At 40.3% G+C, this 26,109-nt stretch overlaps 1 pseudogene; it reads left to right on the top strand.

The window, feature by feature from the left end:
* Positions 1 to 1,313: 1,313 nt before the first annotated feature.
* On the top strand, positions 1,314 to 25,022 carry LOC100720619 (protein lin-9 homolog; annotated as a pseudogene).
* Positions 25,023 to 26,109: the final 1,087 nt, after the last annotated feature.

Below are 26,109 nucleotides of genomic sequence, written 5' to 3'. Positions count from 1 at the left end.
AATGATTTTTCTGTATTGACTTTGTATCCAGCTACATTGCTAAATTCATTTATTATGTCTAGGAGTCTTTCAAGAGAGTTCTGGGTGCTTTCATGTAGAGGATCATGTCATCTGAAAATAATGATAATGCAACTTCTTTTCCTATCCCTACTCATTTTATTCCTCTCTTGTCTAACTACTCTGGCTAGTATTTCCAGCACTATGTTGAATAGGAGTGGTGATAATGGACATCCTTGTCTTGTGCCTGATTTTAGGGTAAAGGCTTTCAGCTTTTGGACATTTAATATGATGTGGCTGTTGGTTTGTCATAATGGCCTTTATCATACTGAGTTAAAGGCCATCTATTCCAATTTACTGTAAGGTTCTTAGCATGAATGTGTGTTGGACATTATCAAAAGCATTTTCTGCATCCATAGAAATCATGATGTGATTCTTATTTTTTGCTCTATTGATGCAGTGGATTCCATTTATTGATTTATGTATGTTGAACCATCTCTTCATGCCTGAGATGAACCCCACTTGGTCATGGTGTGTAGTCTCCTTGATGATTTGCTGCGTTCTATTTGCCAAAATTTTACTGAGAAGTTTTGCATCTTTTTCACTACAGAGACGGGCCTGTAGTTCTCTTTTTTAGTTGGGTATTTCTCAGGTTTTGGTACTAGGGAAATATTTACTGCCAGGAATGACTTAGGTGGAATTACTTCCATTTCAATTTCATTGAAGAGTTTGAGGCATGTTGGCATTAATTCTTCTTTGTGTTTCTTGTGGAATTTTGCAGTGAATCCATCTGGGCATGGGCTCTTCTTTGTTGTAAGGATTTAATTACATTTTAAAGTTCATTAATAGGAACTAGATTATTCAGCAATTTTACATCTTCTTGACCCAGCTTTAGGAGTTCATATGTTTCTAGGAATCTGCCCACTTTAAAATGACTTTTGGTATCCAAATGAAAATAGAAAAATATGTGATAGTTTTACTAACACTCAGGGATACTACTCTGCCATAAAGAACGAGAACCTCTAGTGACATGTACATAAATGCACAGGCTTTGAATTTATACTTTCATGGCTATATATCATGTGAGTTTTCTTTCCTATGAAGTACAAAATATAAATAGAAACCAAATAAAAGGTACATATTAGGAAATGCGTTGTATACATATAAACCTTTCATGGAGGGATTTAATCATTCTATACTGCAAATAAGTACTAAGAAAAAGTAAAGCATGGAAATAGTAAAATGTCTTTAGAGAATCACAAATCAATTTACTTAAAATAAGTTCATTTTGGTGACCCCCAAAGGGCTTAGCAGAGATGTACGTGCTGGCACCCCCCGGTGAGATTCAGCAACACAACAAGGTCTTGGATGGGGTACACATGCTGGCCTGGAACAGGTGAGACTCTTGCATCCCAGGAATGCCCAGGAAGAGGTACACTTGATGGGCAGATGATTCCAAAGCAGTGGAACTCAAAACATCAGGGACAACACAGCCAACAGTTAGTAACTCATATGAACTTGCTTTGTGCTTCAGCACACAGACATATGGAGTACAAATAATAGGGTGGGATCAGCATATTTTATTAAATGACTTGGGAAAAACTACAGCTACAGAAGACAAACCACAGCCCCTGCATCCAGAGGCCACTGTAAACCCTATAACCAGGAAAATTCCTATTACAAACTTGTCATGAGTACACAGCACATTTTCCAGATCTTCGACCCACCTCAAGCTGTAAATATCATGGGAATTTTACTACTATTTTTTCTGTTTCTTTGACAAGTCTTCCTTTTTCTGTCCAGTTGGGTGTTTTCTTGATGTTGCTTTTTTTATATTGTTTTGGTTTTTGTGGATATTTTTGTTTCTCATGGTTTATCTCTCTCTTTTCTGTTTCATGATTTTGATATCTTACCCTTTGTGATTCACTCTACTTGTATTGTTTCTCAGTTTTCTCCAATATCTCCATATGTGATACTTTCACTGGAGCAAGTACTGTGTCTTCTTTTTGGAATCACTCTAATCCTCCTTTGCTTCTTCTCCCATTTTTCCATCCTGTGTCCTCCAGGTACTCAAACCTTTTACCTTATGACTTTGCTTCTGCTATATTTGACAGCATTCAACTCTGTATCTTGTTGCCATCCTTCTTAGAAATAGAAATAATGGCAGAAAACTTTCAAGATATTGATAAAGAAATTGACATACAAATAAGCCCTCCCACAACAGAGCAAATTTACTCCACTTAGAAGAAAATCATTGTATATAATTTCCTAGTAGATAGATAGTTTGGATTTTGGTGTGTAAGTGTAGGATTTGGTCCTATGGTTAAAGTTATCAGATTGATAGTTACCTCTATTTGTCATTGACAAGGCTGCGCTTGAGATTTATTTTTCCTGCCTGTGCTCTTATATTTAAGATGTCATACATTTTCTAATATTTTTTTCTCCCCTGTATGACAACAGTATAATTGTGTGAGATTATAGCCATCACCATAACCTAGTACTAAAGCTCCAGGTCCTGGGTCAAACAGACAGAAACTTGTCACCCTCAAGGAAGGTAGGTTTTTGGGATAGATACAAAGGCCAAGATCCATGTATATGTAGAATACATCCCTGAGGAACAGATATTATCAGAATTCCAATTGAAATTTGAATTTCCCTTTCCATAATTGCATCTCATGGGCAGCCACTAGACTGGTTGTTAATGATTTTGTTATTTTCCCTACATTTTATATGGTGATTTATTTTTTATATCTTATGAATTGTACCCTTTCTCATGTGGTCAGCTTAGCACTGGAGATCTCTATTTATATATCATCTACATATACATGTGCATCTATATCTATATGTCTATACCTATATTAATATCTAGATGTATCTACATACATATCTATATGTCTAGATAAACATTTTTATAGATAAAACAGACAGAGACAGATACAGAGGCAGATATATATATATATATATATATATATATATATATATATATATATATATTGGTTCTGTATTGCCCTTATCATTTTCCCGAGTGCTTAAAAAGGCAGCTTTGTACTCATCCCTAAAAAATCAATGATACAGGACTGTTAACCCAAAGACTTCTGAGAGTTTCAGAGTGCATGTCTGTGTCAGGTGCTCACTGGCCCACCCTGTGAGCTTGGGTTGCCAACACACTGTGAATCCTCATTTAGTGGCAGTTATGGACTGGGTGATCTCACTGGGATTGATTTTCTTTGTCTCTGTTGCTATCGAAGGTGTGATAAGAGTCATTGTGGTGTTCAGCCCTTTTGTCAAAGATAAAGCGGCAAAGTTTTCTTTGTGGTTCTGTCTTCACGTTCTAGTCTGTTCCATTGATCCTCAGGTATGTTTTTTGCCCAGTACCATGCTGATTTTTATCACTGTTGCTTTGTAATTTAATTTCAAGTTTGAGATTGTGACTCTCCTGCCTTTCTTTTCTTTCCCAGGATTACCTTTGCTATTTTAGGTCTCTTATGTTTCTAATTAAATTTTAGGAATGTTTTCTCTAGATCTGCAAGGTATGCTTTTGGCATTTTAATCAGAGTTGTATTAAATCTATATAGCAGTTTTGGGAGTATGACCATTTTCTCAATATTGGTTCTTCCTAACCAAGAGCAAGGGATATCTTTCCATTTCCTGACATCCTGTTCAATCTGCTTTAATGGATTACTACAGATTTCAGTGTGTAGATCTTTTACATCCTTTGTTAGGTTTGTTAGGCTGATTCTTAACATTGATTTTATTGTTTTGGATGTTATTGAAAAGGGTGTCATTTCCATAATTTCTCTTTCAGTGAGTTTGTTGCTTGTGTACTGGAATGCTATTGGGTTTTGAATGTTTACTTTGTATCCAGCCACACTGCTGAATTGGCTTATTAAATACAGTAGTCTTTTGATGAGGTTTTTAGGGTTTCTGCACAGTGTCATGTCATCTGCAAATAGTGACAGTTTAACTTCTTTTTCTGTCCTTATTCCTTTTATTTCTATCATTTGTCTGATGACTCTGGCTAATTTTTGGAGAACTATATGGAATAGGAGTGATGATTATGGACATCCTTGTCTTGTTTCTGACTTTAGAGTGACAGCTTTTCCTTTTCATCAATTTATCATAATTTTGGCTGTTAGTCTGTCACAGGTGGCTTTTATCATATTGAGGTAGATACTGTCTCTCCTGAGTTTTTGTAGAGTTTTTATGATGTACAAGTTTTGGACTTTAACAAAAGCTTTTTCTACATCTATTGTGATGATGATGTAATGTTTGGTTTTTGGCTCTAATTGATACAGTGTATTATATTTATTGATTTCCATATGCTAAAGCATCCCTGCATTTTTGGGATAATCCCACTTGATCATGATGTATAATCTTCATGATGATTGGCCACATTCTGTTTGCCAGTATTTTATTGAGAATCTTTGCATCAATGTTCATTAGTTAGATTGGAATATAGTTTTCCTTTTTGGTTGAGTCTTTCTCTCATTTTGGTATATACGAGTAAAACTTGGCTCTGAGAATATGTTAGAAAGGATTGCTTCGTTTTCAATTTCATTGAAGTGTTTAAGGAGTATTGGTATTATATCTTCTGTAAATTTCCTGTAGATTTCAGCCATGAATCCATCAGGACCAAGGCTTTTTTGTGTTGGTAAATTTTTAATTACATGTTCAATTTCAATAACTAATATTGTGTTACTCAAAATCGTTATATCTTCCTAATTGAGCTTTGGTAATTTCTGGAAATCTGTCCATTTCCTCTGTGTTCTACATGCTATGTGAGTAAAGATTTTCAAAGTAGGTATTTATTATCTTATGAGTTTCTATTGTATCTATAGTAATTTCTCTCTTTTCATTATTGTATGAATTTGAAATTTTTCTTTCTATTTCTTGATAAGGTTGGCGGCAGGTTAATCTGGTTTTTTATTGTCTTAAAAACAGCTCTGATTTATTAATTCTTGCATTGTTAGAACTTTGGCAGTTCTTAGAGATAGATTAAAATTCCTTTTGCATAAAGTGTTGTGCATGAGTCCTTGAGGGCCAGGGGATGGAATGTTGTGGTTTGTATCTAGATTTCCCTCCAGAGTCTTATGCAGTTAATGGATGGAGCAGAATCAGGGTTTTTGACTGATTCATTGTATAATGCTTAGACTATGGATTCCTAGCGATCCTGGGCAACTCCTCATGAGACTGATGGATTCACATGCATGTTGATACCTCTTCATATACTGCTGTGCTCATTCCCTCAGGCCCCTTCCTCACGATTGCTTCAGGTTACCAGTGTGGTACCTCCTAAGCCCCACATCCACAGGTCCTCCTCTGTGAGTTACAATTGTGGACTTCCAAGAGCAGCTCTCACAACAGCCCATTTCTTACAGTCATTAGCCACTGCAGTCTGGACCATTTAAGAATCTTCCAAATCATCAAATTATTGCCATAAATTGCTGTAGACTGGTGGCTCGAAACTGCAGCATCCAAAGGCAAGAAGCCCCAAGTCAGCAGATCACTATGTGAGAATGAAGGTATGGAAATAAGGTTGATTTTTCCAGTCCCCAAAGATAGAACTTGTCCAGCTCCCTGGCATCATAACTCAATCACTCACATCTTTTGTCTTCACATGGCTGTCTCTTCTGTGCTTCATCTTATCCACCTGTTCCCCAAAGGAGATTTGAGATGACATTGAAATTGTAACTGGATTAACACAGTAATTTAACCCACATAATTCCTTGAATTATTTAAAATGCAGACTTAGAAATGGGGAAATTTAAAGCAGAAATATGGACAAAAGAGAGAAAATAGAGGAAAAATTCATAATTAATTTAGGAAACCTGTCTTCAAGCTAAACACAGTGAATCCCAGGTAAGGCTGCTAAAACAAATGCCACAGTGTCAAGGACATTAAAAATGGGAACTCTGAGAAATTGTCTCTATTGAAAGAGACAAGGAAATTTGATAATATGTGTGGTTTTATGTTATAGGTGTCACTTAGAGTCTTGTGTGGAAATTTCATAACCACTGTGAATTATTTAGAGAGTAGATCAAGATATAATCCAGACTCACAGGGAATCAGATATAAAAGTGGACCCTGATGGGCTCTGGGACAAACAGTTTTGGGGATTTCTCTAGGTGGATGCTTCACTGTTTACATATTTGAACTGAGACCCTCAATAGGTGTTCCAAGTTATCCCCAATGCAATAGCCAGCTGCACGCCTGTCTCAGTTTCTTTATGCAGTTCTAAATAAAAGAGTGAAATATATGACACTTCTAAATAAAGAAATTTATTTCTCATAGTTTGGGAGGCTGGGAAGTCTACAAGACCACAGAAGGCTCAGTATCAGAATCTCCGCAATTTTATCACCCTGTGCTGTGTTCACATGGTGGATGGTGTGAGACACAAAACAGGGTATAACATCCCTGTGAAATACTTCTAGCCTCAGTTACAAAGGATGATTTATTTATCCCTGAAATTCTCCTCCACCATATACTACCTCACTCTTAAAATAATAAGTATAGATTTGTAGATTTGGTAAGGAATAATGCATGCATTTAATAGCAGTCACCTTACCTGATGGAGCTTTCTGCCCCTTCACATGACTCTAGAGAAACAGGGTGTGCCTTTTGGGCTAGGGTCTGTAGGCAAGAAAATAACAGAACAAGAGTTTCATTAGTTTTCTAGCTACATCTGACAAGAAGGAGACACAAATCTAGTAGAAACCTTTCAATGGGACCAGCTTAATGATCAGGACAGAGAAAGAAGAAAAAACTTTATTTTTTAAAAAGAGAGAGAATACATGGGGCTTTAGGAACTTAACAGTTGGAGCACAGAGAACCTGGTACATGAATACAAAAATCTGTCTCTCTCCATCTCCAATAAATTGAAGGGGAATCAGAAAGAGAAGTAGAAGCTGATTCTTTTTGAAGAAGACTCCTATTCAATGCATATAAATATATACTCACATCTATACATGCATACATGCACATATTTATGTATGTATGCATAGAAATGGAAACATTTTAGGGTGACTGTATTACTAAAATAGATATTCACACACTTTTATTAACCTGAAGCTAAGTATAAACAAGGAAACTTCAGGCAAACCTGCTCTCCACTCCACAAGTAAGGTCCTGTCATGGACAAATAAATAAAGAGCTGAAAAATATTACACATAGATCACTGGAAGAAAAAAATACAGTAAAGGAGGCCTGGCCTAATCCAGACAGCCCAGTGAAGCTATCAGGTTGTGCTACGTTCCAGGTAAATAAAATCACTCAGTCCCATAGGCCCCACAGGACTCCATCTTTCCAGAGCCCCCTCCATGATTCTTATTAGGGTAGCTACATATCATCTCCTTTATTTCTTTACTGGTAAAGAATCTATATTCACAAAGTTGTGTCTTTTTTTTATTTAAAGAGCAAAAAGAAAGGATAAAAAAGCAGTAAAAGGGTACAAGTAATACAAAATTTCAAGAAAAATATATACTGGAAGAAATCCCCAGTTAATAGGTTTCATATTATCTTCCCAGAAACAGTTGTCCAAATTACAAAATTAAAGCATATAAAGTGGACATTCATACAGTGATATTGGAGACAGTTCAGTTCAATGATCCAACAAAGCTCAGTAATATGATTTTCCATCCTACACACTCAAATATACCTGTGGTTATATCCCTTAGTCCACCTTCCTTTCCTCTCTTTTTTACAATAACAATTAGACATTTTGGGTTTTATTATTCCCACTCTTACTACTTTTTTTGAAGAGAATAAAACCAAACATGACTAAGCAAAACAGAGTCAGTTAGAACAGAAGGGTGGACATAGTACATGATGCAAAAATAGAATACCAGGTGATCAAAAGTGGTTACCATTGTGCCTCTTGCTATTTTTAAATTGAGTTGCCTATATCATCAGGTATAATAGAATTGATCAAAACAGTACAGAACAAGACCAATAAAACCTACGCTGGAGACCTTACAGGGCTTCAAAAAAAGAATAATAGTCAAACCATAATGAGCATTATAGTATATCTTATTGCCTTCAAAGTGGTTGCCTATACCCTCAAACTTGATACTATCAAACAAAATAGAATATAGAATAATCAGACAGAACAGGATGGGAAGAGCAATACTGGGGCTCAAATCAGGTTAATAGGAAGACAAAAAAGTTACTATAATATGTTCCGCTATTTTTAAATTTAGTTTTCCCTTAATTAAAAAAATGAGACAAAATAGATTAATTTAAAAAGGGGGGGTATTGAGATAAGAGAGGACATTGTAACAGAAAAATGCAGGTCAGAACCGAACAATTTAAGCATCACTGTGTTTCACCATCAGATAATCTAATATAATAGCAGTCGCCATAGTGCCTCTTTCCTTGAATTATTTGAGTGTAACTTCATATGCTATAGCATCAAGCATATCAAGACAGTGTGAAGCCACTCAAGGGAATGCAAGAATTACAGGGTATTTGAACCAGCTAAAAGAAAACCAACAATGGTTTCTATATTATCTCTTTGCCTATAAAGAATTTTGTTTATACTATCGCATATAGTGAAATATAGTAAGATACAACATGTTAAAACCAGTATCTTCAATTGATTGCTGGTACTGAGCTTCAAACCCAGTGAGTCTCTCATCCCAGTGGAGGAATGGTCCTTTTGCCCTGGATAACACAGCTTTGGTTCTCGGACCAGGAAATCAAAACGAAGACTACAATGTGTCATCTCTATCTCTCTGTTGCATCTTGCTCCCATGTTATCTATGACCACCAGCCTGTCAGCCTGGAGATCATTATTCATTTAACATACAGCCATGCCAGAACAGGCAATTCTCGAGTAGATATATATCTGTCTCTGTCTTATCTCCCTCTTTCTGATAATACCAGGGGGAAAAGTTACAGCATTTGAGATGTAGAGCATAAAAAATTGAAAAATATAAAGCTTTTGGTCTGATCCAACTAGGTTGAAGCTTTCCGCTTTTTTCATGTCTTTTATGTCCCTCAATGATATCCAAGATAAATATCACTGGGTTGGGCCTACGAGGCCCCCGGGTTGAAATAAGGAAGCTAAATCACCCTCTTAAGGAATGCTTGCACTTTAGCTGTCTTCCATCACAGAAAATGAATTTTAAGGATAAGTCAGAAAAAAAGATATGAGAAGGGTTTATTTTAGGACATACTTAAGAGTAGAGAGTGGGTGCTCAGAAAAATGAGACATGTTACAAACCAGACTGTAGTACATTTGCTACAGACAGCTAAGTATACATATTATGATAAGTCAGCCAGGCCAGTGTCCTTGAGGGAGTCAGTGCAGAAGATAACATATTACATCTGTAGCTGGAAGCACTTCTCACCAAGCCCTGCCCTCAAGATGAAGAGGGAATGACTCAGCACACAAGCTTCCCTAAATATAAACAATAACTTGTGATTATCATAACTGATACCACCTGGCCCAGTAAAGTCCAGATAGACATCAGTCACACAGGTAGTTAACCATAATCTCTAGATGCATTCCTTCCCCAAAATGTCTTTGTTCTCTCCATGCACTCTTTCTCTGTGACCTGCCTCCCTGTTATTTTGAAAATAGCTAAACTGATAACATTTATAATAATGTTGGATGATTATCACATGACTCATGTTGTATTTACCTTACAATTTTTCATCCACCTCGTGATTTTGCTTTATAAAATAGTCTAAAGAGAGGTGGCCTCGTTGACAATCTATTTTAGGGTCTGCTCCACTCTCTTAGGAGCAATCTCTTAATAAGTTTTTCCTACTCTTAACATCTGCTGTTCTTTAGAATTCATTCTTCAAATTTGGGAGACACTAGCACAGGGTATCTGACTCCCAGCAAATTGAGAGTTGAATTTCCTCTGTGTCACATTTATTTAATGGTGTGTCTCCAAGGTGGTTGATCTAGGGCATGTTTTCTCACTATCGGATTACAATCCAAGCCATCTACATGTCCCTGAACTTGAGATATGCTGCTCACCAATACTGCTGCTTCCTTGGGATGAACAGGTGGAAAAGACAATTTAAAGAAGTTTTGTGTACAGGCTTATTGTAAAACGTTACTTAAGATTATTTATGAGTAAATAGGAAGGGAAAAAAGGCTTGACCAACTTTAGTATCTTGAAGCCACTATTTTACATAAAAGTACAATTTTAAAATCTCAATTTTTGTCTCTATTTTGGTGAGTTTTTAGTTCTTCTTCAAAACTTGAACATAGTGCGAAGATCAATATATTTTTTTCTATTTTCTTGTCTGCACTAGTGCTACCTTTGCTGGACACTCTGGTCTATCTCTACAGGGTGCTAGACTCTGCTGCCACCAGGACCCATTTTCTCAAGCTATCTTATCGTGGGTACCATAGGTTGACCCCAATAGGTGCTGGTATCTGCCCCTGGTCTTTACCGGATAAAGGTCTAAAATGTCTTAACATCCATTGCCTTTTCTCTGCAATGATCACTCTGTGTATGCATCCTGAGTGGACTGATAGGACTTATAGACTGAACACTACCACTCACAAGAAGGTTTACATAAATATCAGAGCCACTGTTTATGTGAACAGGGCCTGTGCACGTGGGATCAACACTGGAAGATCACTCTTACTCTAACCGGAGAAGAGCTGAGCAGAGATCTCCACATAATCTGCAAGTTCGTGTCAGTGAGTGGAAAGGAGGGAAGCAAAGAATCCTCTGAAAAGCTATCAGTTGGGCTCGGTATGGAAAGTATGGGTCAGAATTCCTCCTGCCCTGACCTTCACCAAGCCAGCATGCCCTTTCTTTCAAAAACATGCAACAGTAGCTTCTGACATGGCAGGAGCAGCGGAGGACTCCACTCCAAGTTACCTACTCATGTTGTGTGGCAGTGTAGCAGAGTCAATAATTTCGGTCCTGTAATTTTTTTCCATAATGGCCTTTATTTTGTCCTGCAGGCATACACCCACCAGCCCCTGCAGTCTCTCCTAGGAACTCCAAACACCTGCTAGTGATCCCTCAGAATCCCTCTGCAAAAGCTTTGGGACAATTCTCTGATGAGAAAAGCAAGAGTTCAGGACCCCTTGTCCATTTGTAGGTCTATTTCACAATAGCCACAGCCAGATCTTGTCCACAACTCTATTTCTTATAATCAGAGGGCTGGAGAGGGCTGGTGAGTTACACTTGGCCCAGTATGAGGTTCCTAGGGATTCACATTTTAGATCATGGGAATCCACTCTGACCCCTGGTCTGGTTACCAGAAGCAGACCACAAGAGCACTCTTCCACCTTATCATGAAGAAAACAAGAGCAAAGCTAAAGTGGGTCAGGGAAAATGGAATGGGGGACAAGGATATTGGGGAAAGAACAGAGGCGAACAGAGCCAAAAGCAGCCACAGAGATCTTGTTCTTGGCCTGGTTTAGGTCTCTTAGCAGCTTCAATTCAGGAAGGTAGGTCAGGGATTTCAGTAGAGTGTGAAATCTGGACACACAGTCTTTGGACTGCTGGAACAGTGACTCTTTGTTCCCTACCCATGATCCTCATAATCATCTCCAATGCATGGCGTGCTCTGAAGGAATTTGATGAAAAGGCAAGAGGATATACAAGGATGAATTTCTCTGTTCCCAAAGTCCCTAAGGTCCCCTCTCCAAGGAGCTCTCAAGCCTAATGCCAAATTATGGCATCCTGTGACCCAAAGCAACTGTTGTACATAGCAGTGTAACTCAGTCCACCTTGACACACATGATGCCCCTGCCAGGGCTCCCCAGCAAACTGCATCTATGTCTCAGCATTCACTGTTCTGATGAGAAGCCACATCTGTCATCCATATATCCACGTTCATCTCTGTCCTCTGTCCTGTGCAACTGTAAACTGGAGGATGGGCATAGAGAATGCAAAGAGCTCAAAGCATCTCACCCTGCCTGAAAGCCTGGCTATCCTGTGATACCCTGGATCTGGGCACCGTGAGCCCTCATGAGACATCAAACCCTTCCCTATTTTCCAACCTCAGAAGCACCACAGGGCCTGTGGGTACAGCACATTCTTTTCTTTGCATTCCCTTTCATTTTGCTTTTGTTTGGTTTTTAAGTAATAGTTTTGGGTAATGCTTTGAAGTGCACATGGGCCTTGAACTTGCTCTGTAGCTCAGAATGGCATGCACTCACGTGATCCTTCTGCCTCTGCCTCCAAGGGCTGGTATTACAGGCAGGCACCATCTTCCTTCTTTTTTTAGTTATATGGTGCTTTTCTGCAATTTGGATGTTTGTGAACTCAGTATGTCATCCAGGCTTCCCCAAATTCTTGGTGAGCCTCCTGCCTCTTGTCCCTTCAGTCTCAGTTTGCTGATACTGGAAAGTGTACCTAGGGCATTCCTGAATTTTGTGGATTCGGAGAGGAGGGTCTTGCCATAAACACCTCTCCTAGGTTCACAGGGTCAGAAGGGAGAGATTGTGCAGAGCTGTGGTATGACTGACAGATAGCCATGATCCAATGAAAGGAACAGGCAGAGGGAACACCGATATAGATTCCTTGTGCCTGCCAGACTGTGGAGCTCTGACAGTAACCTTCCTGTCTTCTGCTGCCTTACCTTTTCTCTACCTGACACAATTCTGGCTGGGAAGGGATGGGAGCAGGTATTTTGCCACACATTTCTTAAACTGATGCTGGAAACTGCATGTCCATTCTTAGACTTACCAAAGGAAGGATCAGCACATCTGGTGGTGGGGAGTATTGGTGGTCACATACAATTTTCCTGGTTAGTCTCCCTAAACCCCTCTTTGCCCTCTGAAACTTGCCAGCTCAGCCACTGCCATGAATCTATGGCTCTGGGTCTCCTGTGGCTGATATCACCCTGCTGGTGGCCTTGAATTCCCAAGTCCTGGACTCACTTCTACGTGTAGTTCTGATCCCAACTCTGAGCTTGATCCCTCTGTAGCCAGACTCCCAGGATAATCAGGTAAGGGCTCTGGAAAGGCAGATATTTGGGGTATCTAAGAGTAGAGTGTGTGGGATAATAGATGATGAGAGACAAAAGGCACCAAGGCAAGGTGGAGTAGATTGACACAGAGATCATTCCAAAACCATGGCAAGGGGACACATCTTTGGACCCTTTTCATACACTAGAAATCTATGGAACCAGAAGGCCCACCAACCACAGGATTATGTCCCTGACATCTCAGTGCAAAAATCCTGATGCACAGAACCTTATGGTCCTGCAGAATTGCAACTCCTGTTACCTCTCAGAGAGGCCCAAGCTGAGGTAGTGCTTCTGAGATTGTCCCCTAAAACACTTGGAAAGGGGTAGCTCTGTGCCCACCAGGAACAGTGCCTGTGTTCAGCCCTTTGCAGTGGTAGCCAAGTGGTTCACCTTAGGATTGGTGTTTACAGTAGGAAATCAAAGTCACCATGTTATGCCCAACACCGCATAGGAGCAGAAAAATCATCTCAGCTACATTGTTGCCTCCACCTTAGTCAAGTGAAACTGCCACCTCCTAGGAGTCAAAGACACAGACTTATGCCACATCCAAGTAGTGAGAGACACTGTCAGTCATCTCCTATCCCTGTTCCACTCTTCCCTATCTATTTCCAACCACATTCAATGTGGCTTCATCACAGACACAGTCAGTAAACAATAAAACAGAGACTCAAGTGTCCAAGAGGGGAAAAAGGGACTCCATATGTGAACTGGAACTCCACTAACTGCATCTATCAACGGATTAGAGAAAAATGACCTTAAAGGAGTCATTTTTCCTATAATCAGAACAAGATCAGCACAGAGGCTTAGGCAGAAGAATTGAAATGTAAAAGCCACCATGGGCAACTGAGTGAGAACCCACACCAAAGTAAAACTATATATAGGACTGGGGATATAGCTCAGCCTGGTGCCCCTCACTTCAATCAGTATTACCACTGCTACCACCATGACACTTTAAATCAAAGAAAGCAGGAGGTATAGTCATCACATGAGGGGTTGTTGAATTCTGAGAAACATAACTGCGTGTTAGAGGCACCAAAGCAGCCACCCAGGAATGTGGATACCTGAGCAGGGTTGAGGAGAAACCAAGAGAGGAGTGTTCCCAGATGAGTCTCTGGGGCATCTCATTTGAGCGATAGCCTGGCTTGGGTCAACTGAGGGGCAAGGATTGGGGGACGGTTGTAGCAGGGGAGGTGGGAAGAAGTTCAATGATAAAGTTTTCAATCTGAGAAAGGAAATGACACAGATGGGGCAGATGAGGCCTGAGGAGGATGGAGAGGTGCCTGGATTGATCCACCTGCAATGCAACCTGGCACTGTGCACAGAAGGGTTGACGTGAGAGCATTTGAGGTTCAAGTTCGCAGGAATCAGTGAGGAGCAAGGGCTAAGACAGTGTTTGGCATGGAACAGACTTGAGGCTCAGAGGCGCTGGCCAGGAGACATAGGAAAGAGGAGCATCAAGATAGCAACAGAGGTCAGTGACTGCGGTGCACATGTGGGGCTGTTGCCCCAGATAGGCAGCAGAAGAGACAGTGAGTGCTGGAGTTAGGGTCATGTGGCCAGTGTGTACTGTCTTTCATCCCAGCAGTCAAGCCTGAGGCAAGAGGACTGGGAGTTTAGACCTAGCGTGAATTATGTATCAAGACCTCGTCTCAAAAATCTTGATCATCATTATGCCCAGATCTTGTAATCTTAATAACTATTTCTAAGACAACAATATTCTATATATTAAGTAGTGTCGATTTCTTAATGGGTTTTTTTAACATTGGATTTTTTCTAACTGTTTTTCTGTTTTGATTCTTTAATATTAAATATTTTAAATTGTAGGATGCCTTCCTGTTGGCCACTCACTGTTCATCGCATTTGCATGGAGAAACAGGAAGTGAGCGCTGAACCAAAGAAATACCTCAATACATATTAGATGTCTGGAGCTCACTGAAGATGACACAGTCTCAGGCGACCCCTCTGGTAAAGCCAGATCTGGAGAAAGTTAGATCTGGGGTCTGTCCAGGATGAGGCCTCCCTATGAGGTGAAGTACACAGGAATCAGGTTCAGTCACTGGAAGGTAATGGCTCTCACCCTGGAGTTTGCGGGTTCCCCAAGGACCCTGGTCAAATGGTTTTTGTGAAAGTTTAGTCAAAACATTCATAGATGACAATTGCAGATCCAGGATTATGTTCCCCCATTCCCATTCCCCTGGGGCAAAGGCTCAGGAGGAGCCAGGGTCATTGTCTAAACACATCAGTAACCTTGGTACTGACTGCCCTGAGATACAGCATTGGGAGAATCCCTTCCTTATGCACTGGATGCAAAGAGACCCTAAATACTGTGTAGCCAAACGAAATTGAAACATCCAAGGGCTTCTCAGGTGTCTCAGCATTTAGGCGTCCCTTGGTCTCTCTCTCTCTCTCTCTCTCTCTCTCTCTCTCTCTCTCTCTCTCACACACACACACACACACACACACACAACACACATCACACACACACACACGCACGCACACACACACACACACACACACACACACACACACACACACCCCTGCCTGCTCTGATGTTCTATCTCCCACACAGAAGAGAATTGTAGACTAATCACACTGAGTATGGCTGACTTTTTGAAAGCCAAAGGATGACACGATGGGGCTCTTCAGCCTGCCTTTGTTCCTACACTTCGCCTACCTTAATCCACAGCCATCTTTCCTCTGCTATCCCATCTCATATGACTCCCCTTTCTACACGCCATGTTCTTCATATCACTTCTACCATACATGGTATCTGGCTGCCCCACAGTCCGCAAAGCCAATGCATGTCCTGGAAGAATCTTACACTGAAACCTTGACGCACTTAAGTCACCCAGATCCACTCCAAAGATAGATCCTACTTTTTCTGCTAAATAAGCAATCAGTTCTGGGATTCCAAGTGATTTACCTTGTGCCCTGGTCCACAAGGATGGGTAAAGGACCGAGGGAGGGCTTACACCAGCAACAACCCAGGATCTGTTGTTCTCAGAAAGCATTTTCATGTCAAGGTGCTGAGAGAAGGTACAGAACTCCAAGTCCCTAACAGCATTGTTGCTATAGGCTACTCTGAGACCATCCTGAGAAAAATAATGCCCACTTTGGGCACAAATAAGCTTAAACATTGACCCACCTCTGGAAATATCTGAGAGGGGAGCTTCCCCCTGCAAATGCACTCAGCCACCAAATTTTATTTCAGCTTTCAGCTGCTTGCAATGTGTCCTACTGCAATAGTCCCATTATGGCTGTGGACCAGACCCTGTGGATTGAGACAATGGCTTCCAAGACAAGAAAGTGTGTAGTGGGTAGTAGAGAGGCAGAGGACTATTCCAGTTAGGACAAGAGAATGCACTTGCCCTTCAGTAGTCCACCTACGGAGCTGGTGCCCATTTTTCTAATCTCATTGAGTGGTGTCCATGTTGAAGCTATTCAAATGAAGCCTCCCAGCATGATGAAATCCTGATGATGTGAGGGTACATTCTGAAGCCATGCCAGATAAGGGGAACTGAGGGAATATGGTGTCAGGACTGTCACCTGGGGGAAGCCACATGTTGGACCTGAATTCAGCCTGTCAGCATCTAGGGTCTTCCACTATGCCCTCCCATAGTGCATGACGCACAGGGATCTCTTTTGCCTCTTCCTCTCTTATAAGCACAGCAGCCAGAGCAGGTGCATCTATGAAGAACCCTGGCTTTACACTCTCCTTACTCACACTGCCATTGTCACACTGGATGGTGAACAAGGAGATTCCCAAACAATGACAGTTTCTACCTTGCCCACCAGGGAGCAGGACAGGCCTGAGAACAAGGCTAAGCAGAAGCTATCAGGAGGCCTGCTTGTTGTAGCCAGGAAGTACCCTAGGAATGGGCACTCTGCCTGACTTCAGCTTCAAAGGAGCTCTTAGGAGGCTGCTTGCCACAGCCTCACAATTTGGGCAAGGACTCAGATCCTTCACACTACCTCCTGGACTTTGGGACCCATCTGATAGCTGATCCAGTTTATTAACTCGGCCCAAGTGTGGAAGCTTCCTGTCTTCTCTTGTCCTGTCTATTGCAGGTGTGGTGGCTATAGACTGACTCTTTTGGGAAGTATTCCTCTCTCTCTCTGCCTCCTTGACTCTGGCTTGAACTGGTTGATTTTGATAAGTTTGGCACAATCTATGATGGTATTAATGCTATGCAAGAACACAATGATGTTTTCATTATAGAAGCACTTTATAAATGTTCTCATATATGGTGTTCTGGATACTCTAATGTCTATGTGGACAGCAAAGCATTCAGAATTACAAAATGCCAATAAATTTGGAAGGAATTCTATGTGTTGATGCATTTTGATGCCTCTTTATTTTCTCTTGTCCTTATTGCAATAATTTCTTTTTTTGGAAACTCTCTGTCGCTTTCTCCAGCTGCGGAGAGATTAAGGTGTACAGTGGGAACAACACGTTTCGTACCAAAACACAAAACATTCCCATCCATGTACAAAACACAAGCATGGCTACTGTCATAAATCAAAAAGTACATGATTCAGAAGGGCTGTGTAGAATCTGGCCTGATTTCCCCCTTGCACTGGTGGAAGGGATTATTGAGACATCTCTGTCTGAGCCGTTTCTCATTCAGTGTGATACTCCAATCTTGAGTGGGAAATTTTAGCTCTTCAGGCTCCAGTTTTCATTGGATGACACTTGGGCACATTCTTCCATTAATTCATCACAGGGATAGGAGTAGCTTTTTTTTCTTTTTTTTTTTTTTTTTTGGTATCCGGGGATTGAACTCATGACCTCATATTTGCCATGCAGGCACTTATGCTGCTGAGCTAAACCCGATGGTGTGAACAGCTATTTTGAGGGATAGAAATCATTATAATAGCCAGTACTGGTATAATATCATCTTACTCTGAGTCTGACCATGCTTTTGCTCTTCTGTTTCCATCGGCTCTATCATGTTGTACCTTATTGGATTGTATTACGTTTGAAAGTATAAACAAAGTTTGTACGGAAATAGAGATATTATAGTAGCCACTGTTTGTTTTCAGTTATTTGGTTCTAAAGGCCTTGTAATACTCTCATTCTCCTAAATGTTTTTTATACTATTTTGTCATGTTTGATAGTATTGTGTGTGCAGTTATACTCAATTATTTCAAAGAAAGAGAATTGTGGTAGTTACCTTTAATTAGGGGTTTTCTTCTAGTGAAATTCTGTGTTGTTTACATTGTTCTTTTCTGATATGCTTTGTTATGTCCTGTTTTGCCTTAATCTCTTAAAACAAAAAAAGGGGAAAAATGGAATGTGTGTAGGAATATCTTCCACTGTCTCTGGAAAGTCCAAATGTAAATTCTCCCAATTTCACTTTATTTCGGCTACCTCTGTCAGGCTCATTCTCCTCTTGGGAAAGGAAGCAGAGAAATATGGAGCATGAGGGTCCCATTACATCCCTGAGCATTCACTCACCCAAAATCTTTCACTGGTTTCACAGCTAACCTGGGGACATAATGCCTGCCGAGGCTCAAACCAGTCCTGGGGGTTAGGAAGATGTCTGCATATGACAATAACTTCCTACACTGCCTTGAAGAAATGGAACCTTGTCAGTGAAGTTCACACTGTAAAATCTGTTAAAAAGAGTGTGGGTTTCACCTTAAGAGTAAAAATTAAGTAGATGAATATCACATACATAGATTTCTGTATTCCTGTAGCAGGACATTGCTGACTTCACGTTATATTCAAGGCTGCATGTTTCCCAAGTGTACAGATTTTTAAAGACACAAAACTGAAAACCATTTTGCAAACTGGTGACTATGAACGGTTATAATGGTAAACTTTTCATGTCCAAGTATCTGACTTCCACTCACTCACATTTCAGCTAATGCAATGTGCATGCCACCCCAGCACTGAAAGGCCAGTCAAAAGATGTGACTTTCAATCCCTGCTTATATGATTGTTATATCTATGCTATGTATATGTTAGGACATTTAGACCTCAAACACTATGCAGTCAAGATAATATCACTCTAGAAATTAAAAATTAATAATCTAAACATACATAATATAATAGTGTCATCAAAATTGTTAATCTAAAATGTTATGCTGCTCTTGATCTCTATTTTCCCTGTACAACATTACATGACTTATCTTTTAACATTCTACATGGCTTCAAACTCTAAGGCAACCATTATTAGTAAGGAAATAACAGCTGTTTGAGTATATTAGATATTTCAAGATTATTAATATCCAGAGAGGAATATCCAGTTCACCACAGTGCTCCCACTAAAATACTGGTGTAAGTGATCTCCTTTGAGTTCAACAACTGAGGTTTGGAGGCCAGAGTTAAAATGATAACAGAAATAAAAAGAAAAGTCAGTATTCTGACTGCAAGATTTTAAAAGACCCATGGTATAATAAAATACTTTCTAGGTCATCTGAAAACTTTGATGCGTTACCCAAACTTTGGTGAGTAATGAGCTTTGGTAAGCAGGAGGATTGTTGCACCCCAGAACAAAGAAATCACGAATGTCCAGGGTGCTACAAAGGAAGGCAACCTAAGGGAAAAATCTCTTATGCCTCACAGGATGTCACATGATCACACAAGACCATGATCCATTTTGGTTCCCTACACAGAGGAAATGATTGCCTGTGTACATAGTTCCAAACTAAACCTCAAAATGCCTTCATTGTCACTGATATATAGCAAGAGGTTATTTGATTATGCAGGTGTCAAATTCACTTAGTCTTAAGCACCTTGTTAAGTAAAGTCATATGGAGTAATACGTAATTTGTTGCAGATAACCAACTTCAATGCTAATCATTTTGATTGGCCCCAGAATGCTGTGAGACTTGTGTAATTTGTAAGATGTCAAGATTTGTTGCAGTTTGCTTTCAGAAATCTTGCTGGAATATCATCAAATTCTGGCACGAATGCTTCCCCACCAAGGGCCATCTGTACAAGACTAAATGATGCTGCACAAAAAGTAACACTTCCCACCAGGTAGAAACCGGGGCTCACATTATCTTGTAGGATAATCAAATCAGCCAAACAGCCTAATAGTTACATGGACAGTAGGCTATAGATTCCCCAACATCCCAGGACTTACAGCAAGTTAGACAATGTCTTCCTTGTGTGACCATTTGATTGCTGCATTGTAAGGCCTCTTAGCGACCATTCTCTTGCTATGCTTTGTAGGCTATAGAGTCTCAGGTTTCTCTCTGACTGTATTACAGAAACAATAAAAGTACCAAAACTAACTTCAATGCTTCAACTGAATCCCCAGATGGTGCCTTCTTCCTTTTAACAATATACAATTGAAAAAACTGTATGCTGAAACCTCCACCCACTTCTCCCTGCCCAAAAATGACATCACTCAGCTTAAAGATTCCATGTCATTCCTCACTCATTTCCCCAACATCAGGGACAGATGTATTGGGATGGGGGAAATGCAGTGGAAAAGAATCTGTGGGAAGCAAAATAATACAAAGTGGCCTTACTATGCTCTCTTAAAAATCCTGAAAAGGAAGAGTTAATACTTTCCTGGAAGGAGAACTCAAAAGGATAAGGTTAGATACAGAAAGTCACCAGAGAAGAAAAATGGCATAAGGACCTACGAAAAACAATCAGGGAGTGAGATTCTGTGCATGTCATGGATACAACCAAGTGCACGGAATCAAGAGAGCTACCCCTCACGACCCTCAATAAAGTGCAAAAGAGACCAAAGATGGAGGGGTTTATCTAATTTAAATCAATATCCTTATTTAATATATAAAATATATGCTCAGTCATACACATACATATTTTCTCAGTCTAGCGTCACTAAATTACTGCACTAGATACACAACAATCCCCTTGTTGAATTCACTAAGCCTTGGGTGCATTTTTGTGATCATCTTCATACCCAGACTATGAAAACAGAGGTAAGGTCCTGACAAGGACGGACAGAGAGGAAAATATGAAAACAAAGCCCACCAAAAAGAATGTGCACTGTTGGGCCACTGACGCTGAATACATGTGCAGGTTTAGGGCATGGCTGAACTGAGAACATAGTGATACCTCAAAGAGCAAGATAGGCCACAGTTGAGGACACCTAGCTCAAACCCCAATTAACAGGATGGAGGTTTTGGCTACAGCCATTTCACTCTGTAGCCAGATTCACCTGGAGACTTTCTCCTAGGATTGTTCTACTTAATTAGCACAGCCTGTTGCTTGAAGGGGCACTGCTCAGGTTTCCTGCATATTCCATTTAAACCCTTCCTTGTGTGAACACTAAATAAATATGGGCCACCCAGAGACATTCCCTGACTTAGCCCACTGAGTCTTGTACTCTGTAGAGGGTTTTGATTCTCCTGGAGCCTTAAAATCATGCCACTTGTCTCATTTATTTAAGCCTTTGCTATGTACTTGTTTGGGAGATTGAGGATCTAGGTCACATCCCTGATAGCATTCAATACCAGGTGTGCCTGGTTTAGAGTGACTTGACCTAGGACCCATGAATGACAGCCCAGAGAGCCAATCAAACTGTGGCAAGTTCTAGATACCCATGAGGAAGAGGGCTTTGTAAACTCAATAAAATAGGCTGGGTTCAAAGTGTTTGAGTGAATAAATCCTTCATGCATATCTCCAGATTTTTTTTGGTGATCTGTTCAGGTTCTGTTTCCTCTGCTCTCATCACTCACCACACACAAATTATGAGAAGCTACAAATGATGAGAAATGTGTTCGCTGAGTCTGGATATTACATTGAGCAACTCAAACTTTCATTTTAAGATGTAAGTGAAACAATAAATTATAAGCCTCATAGAGTTACCAAGGAACAACCAAAACTACTCTGTTAATTTTGATGAATATTTAAAGTGAATGGAAAAGCATTCCTTCTTCATTCAGATGAAACTGTTCCTGTGTTAGCAAATTCAGATGCAGATTATGTGACCAGATATAAGATAGGGGAAAAGGGTTGTATTCTGTACTTACATTGTGACTCTGTCTTGTACAAATGAAACCAGATTCATGGTAAAAGACACTCTTCTGTTTTCAATGAAGTTTATTGGTACTTCATTTGGAGAGAAGTTTGTATTACTTCTAAAAATTCCTTCTGCCTGATCCTCCCCCTGAGACCATGCATACAGATGATGCTGACAGGGAGCAGATTGTTGTCCCTCACCCATTCTCTCCTGCAGAGCATTCCTATGTCATCACCTGTGACACTCATTCCTGATGAGCCTTGTGAAAATCATAACTGCACCTTGGATTTCATCTTGCCATTGCCTGTTTTACTACAAAAAATGAATGTAATCACACACATTTCACGTGTGTGAGTTTGTAATTATTTTTAAACTATTCAACCATATTTCACTACTTATTCTCTAATCAGTAATTGGGAAATTTATAAATTAAGTTTATTGGTATATTTTAAATATACATAATTATCACTTTCACAACAAGAATTTTTTTTATCTGTACATGATTTATCTTACTCCTGTGCTTTTCCCCATTCCCTTTTCCTCTCTTCAACTCCTCTTTGCCTCTTAGAGAGTTGCATTTCCATTTTTCCATCTTTCTCATTTTTCTCTTTCATTCCTTCCTTTCCAGGTCCCTCCATCCAAGTTCTCCTTCTATTATGATTGTCTTTAACTGGTCTCACAAAGGTACATGTAGCTGTTGATGGGTCTTTTCAGAATTAGGTGAATCTAGAGTCTTTGACTGATGCATAGTGCAATGCTGTGATTAAGGGTTTCAGGATTAAAGGTGAAGGATTTCTGGATAAGGCTACCGACAAGTTTTGTGCCATCCTAACCCCAGTATTCAGACAAGATAAATGGGGTGGAAAGAGGCTTGTTTTCTCTTTTGCTCCTATTGTGGTTTCTGTATTTCAGGGCCATGAACTATTGCCTCTCTGCTATGTTCCTCTCTCTTTTGGGGCCAGTCTGTTATGGACTGAAATCTCCAAACTGTGAAATAATAAGCTGCTGTTTTTAAATTTGGGTGGCAGGTGCTTTGTCTCAGCAATGAGAGAAAAGTAACTCAGACACTTTCCCATTTGAGCTTTTTCTATTTTATTATATCTAGTATATATTCTGTGCCTTATTTACATTTTTAACTTCTCACAACAAAGAAAGCAATATTTATACATGTGTGTTTGCTTTAGTACACTTAAGAATGTGGTTTCAAGGTCCACACATTTAGATATAAATATCTGAAGTTTACCCTTCTTTATGGCTGAGTAGGATGCCATTGTATTATTAAAAAATACCTCTTCTTTATCCATTCATCAATTCATGGATATTGTTATCGTTTGTAAGATTTTACAAACACAAAAGTGTACTGCTAGAAACATGGGTATACAGGACTCCTGACGGTGTCCTCTCCAGGCTAATGCACAGTCTGTGCCCTAGCCTCTGGGCTCTCAAGGAAGTTCCCCTGGTGCAGATACCTGGGACAGTGGTGTGCCAGCCATACATCGTGTGCAGGGAGGGGCAGAAGAAGTGCAGCTCAGAAGGCCTCTGCATTGGAACTTCCCTCACGAAGAGAAACTTAGCCCCACAATTTATGCAGGAGATAGCCTTTGAAAAAGTTGAGTAGTTTCTTTAAGATGCAGAGATCAACCAGTTGGCTGATGAGGGCTCTTCAGCAAAACTCTCATCAGTTTAAAAAAGGAAAGCTTATCTAATACATGGAATGAAAAGTGATTTACAGATAACCCCTGGTGGGAAAGACAGATATGTAAGTCCTGCTGTAGAAATTCATTTCAGAAATTCAAACTGAAGTCAACTCTTTTCTGATGAGGATGATGATAGACAAACAAATACAAGATCACCTATGCGAAGTCAGGGAGTTGCAAAGGTTCCATAGACTCTTACAGCCCAAATATGAACAACAGATGCCAAAGCCTCACAGAAGATTACAGAACCTACTCATGCTTCCAAGCACACAGAAACGGTGTATACATGAGTGGTTCTATTCAAATATAGATGAAACACATTTTGAAGAAGATGATGATTGCTGTGTATGTCTAAAGGATTTTATTCCTAATTTGAAAGTAAGAAAGTAAATAAGAGTAGAATGAGGAAAAATCAGACATCTTATGGAGAACCCATAGAGATTTTCTCCACTTTGTTTGAGGAGGAGAGATCAACATTTAAACTGAAATGACAGAAAACAAGGTTCTTACAACAAAGGAAATGACACATGCCTCACAACTCAAAGTTCTACCAGATGAAATTCCTTTGCCCTTGGTTATGGGGACCAAAGTTATAGCCCGATTGTGTGTCATACATGGTGTTCTACTCACAGAACACACAGATGTCATGGACCCTCTCAATACTCCTTGTATTAAAGATGATCTTTGATAGAGCAGACTTTGACATTCTTTGTTTTTTTTTTTTTTTTTTGTCTTTTTCCTTTTTATCGGTACCAGGGATTGAACTCACGACTGCCTGCTTGCAAGGCAGGCGCTTATGCCACTGAGCTAAATCCCCAGCCCCGACTTTGACATTCTTACCATCCCTGACTATGAATTTATTAGTAATGAGCCTGATGAAGCCATGCCCATGCTTTGGAAACAAACAGTGGCTTTCTTGATTTCTTGTGACCCCATCATGGCTGTGTTACACTTCCCATCTCCAGTCACTGATTACAGACTGTGGTCCTTTGCAAGGCCAGTCACCTCGGAGAAGTATAATTTCTGGCTCTGACACAGAAATATTGGGTGGTTTTCCAGTAGAATGCCTTATTCAAGTGACTAGATTATCCAAATTTCTCATGATTCAGGGAGAACATATAAGGAAACAACAGGAAATAGACACAGAGGCAGAAAAACTGATATCTATTCCGTGTTCATTGGCACTGAAGTTCAGCAGAGAAACGCTACACTTGATTAGAGCTTGAACTATCTGAACAAGGATCTAGACAAAATTTTGCAGAAAGTTCAGTGGTACTGTTAGGAGCTTGCTCAAGATCAGGGGCTTCAGGCCACAGATCAGTTCCCAGACCAGCGATGGGGCTGCCTGTCCAACACTCAGATACCGGGCACTGACCCCTGCTCTTATCTTGCTGCTCTCTTTCTCATGTCTATTTGCAAATTCCTTTGATCATTTAGTCGGCTCTGTGCCAAGCTACCCACAGTTGAGCTTTATGCTCCTTCCACACTACTCATGAACTCCCTCTATAAAAGGAAAAAGACCTGATCTCCTTTTGCTGCTTGCTTCATAAGTGATCCAAATCCAATTCACCCAATGAAAGGAACCAGAACTCACTGTAGGTGTCTGAGCCTCGACTCCTACATACATGACTTCATCTAATCCACCTCTCTTATCTCCCACTTGGGAACCCCACATAATACTCTTGGGGATCTCCACACTTCCTCTGCTACACATGTAACCACAGTCTGGGCTATGCAGGAGCACAAGATCTGATCCTTCTTTTCCTGCCTTCTTATCATCCCCTAAGCAGTAGCCCAAATTGACAATGGTCTGCCTGTCTTCTTCCTAAGGAGAAGCTCTGTGATTCAGAATTCACTTTGCTCTGGTATATTCTCAACCTCACTGACCCTTCCCATTGGTGGAGCTGTTGATAGTGGAGATAAACCCTCTTACATCACATGGCTTATATTCCCAGTCCTATTATTTTATTTATGATCTTCTTCCAGTAATCCTGATCTTCCCAGGCAATCCCAGTAGATTGCTATTCGTCTCTCACCCTTTCTAAACCTTTCTCCAAGACTGACTAACCTGGATTGTGTGCTAGGGGAATACCTCAGCCCTGCAGGGGGCATGCCTCCAATGCACAGGTCTTCACTGCCATCTGGGTGGTCTTTGTTTAGCCCTCTGCCTGGGGAAATGTAGAAATAGAACAGGCTAGTATTTTAGAGCTTGGCCTGTCTCCTCATTTCTAAAGCAGGTCACTTGAAATTAACCTAAGACTGCTGGCTTGGGTTATGAGAGTACAGGTCCTATCACGTACTGACTGCTGCAAAAGTCACATGAGACCTGGGCCAGCAACAGTGACACTCAAGCATGTGCTGCATGGGTGCTCTGCTTTCCTGTTGTCCTCAAAGGTCCTTTGTGGTCTGTACCAGTGCTGGCAGCAGTGTGGAGACAGAAAAATCAGGTATTTTCTCCTTCTACGTCATTTACTAGTTGCACAAGTGCTGCTTGTTGGATTTTTTTTTTATTTAAG

Source organism: Cavia porcellus, unplaced genomic scaffold (genome assembly GCF_034190915.1).
Source record: "Cavia porcellus strain 051 isolate PalLab524CR breed Dunkin Hartley unplaced genomic scaffold, mCavPor4.1 scaffold_1, whole genome shotgun sequence".
Taxonomy (NCBI): Eukaryota; Metazoa; Chordata; class Mammalia; order Rodentia; family Caviidae; genus Cavia; species Cavia porcellus.
The sequence above is the reverse complement of the archived record's forward strand: the minus strand, read 5'-3'. Positions and strand labels throughout refer to the sequence as shown.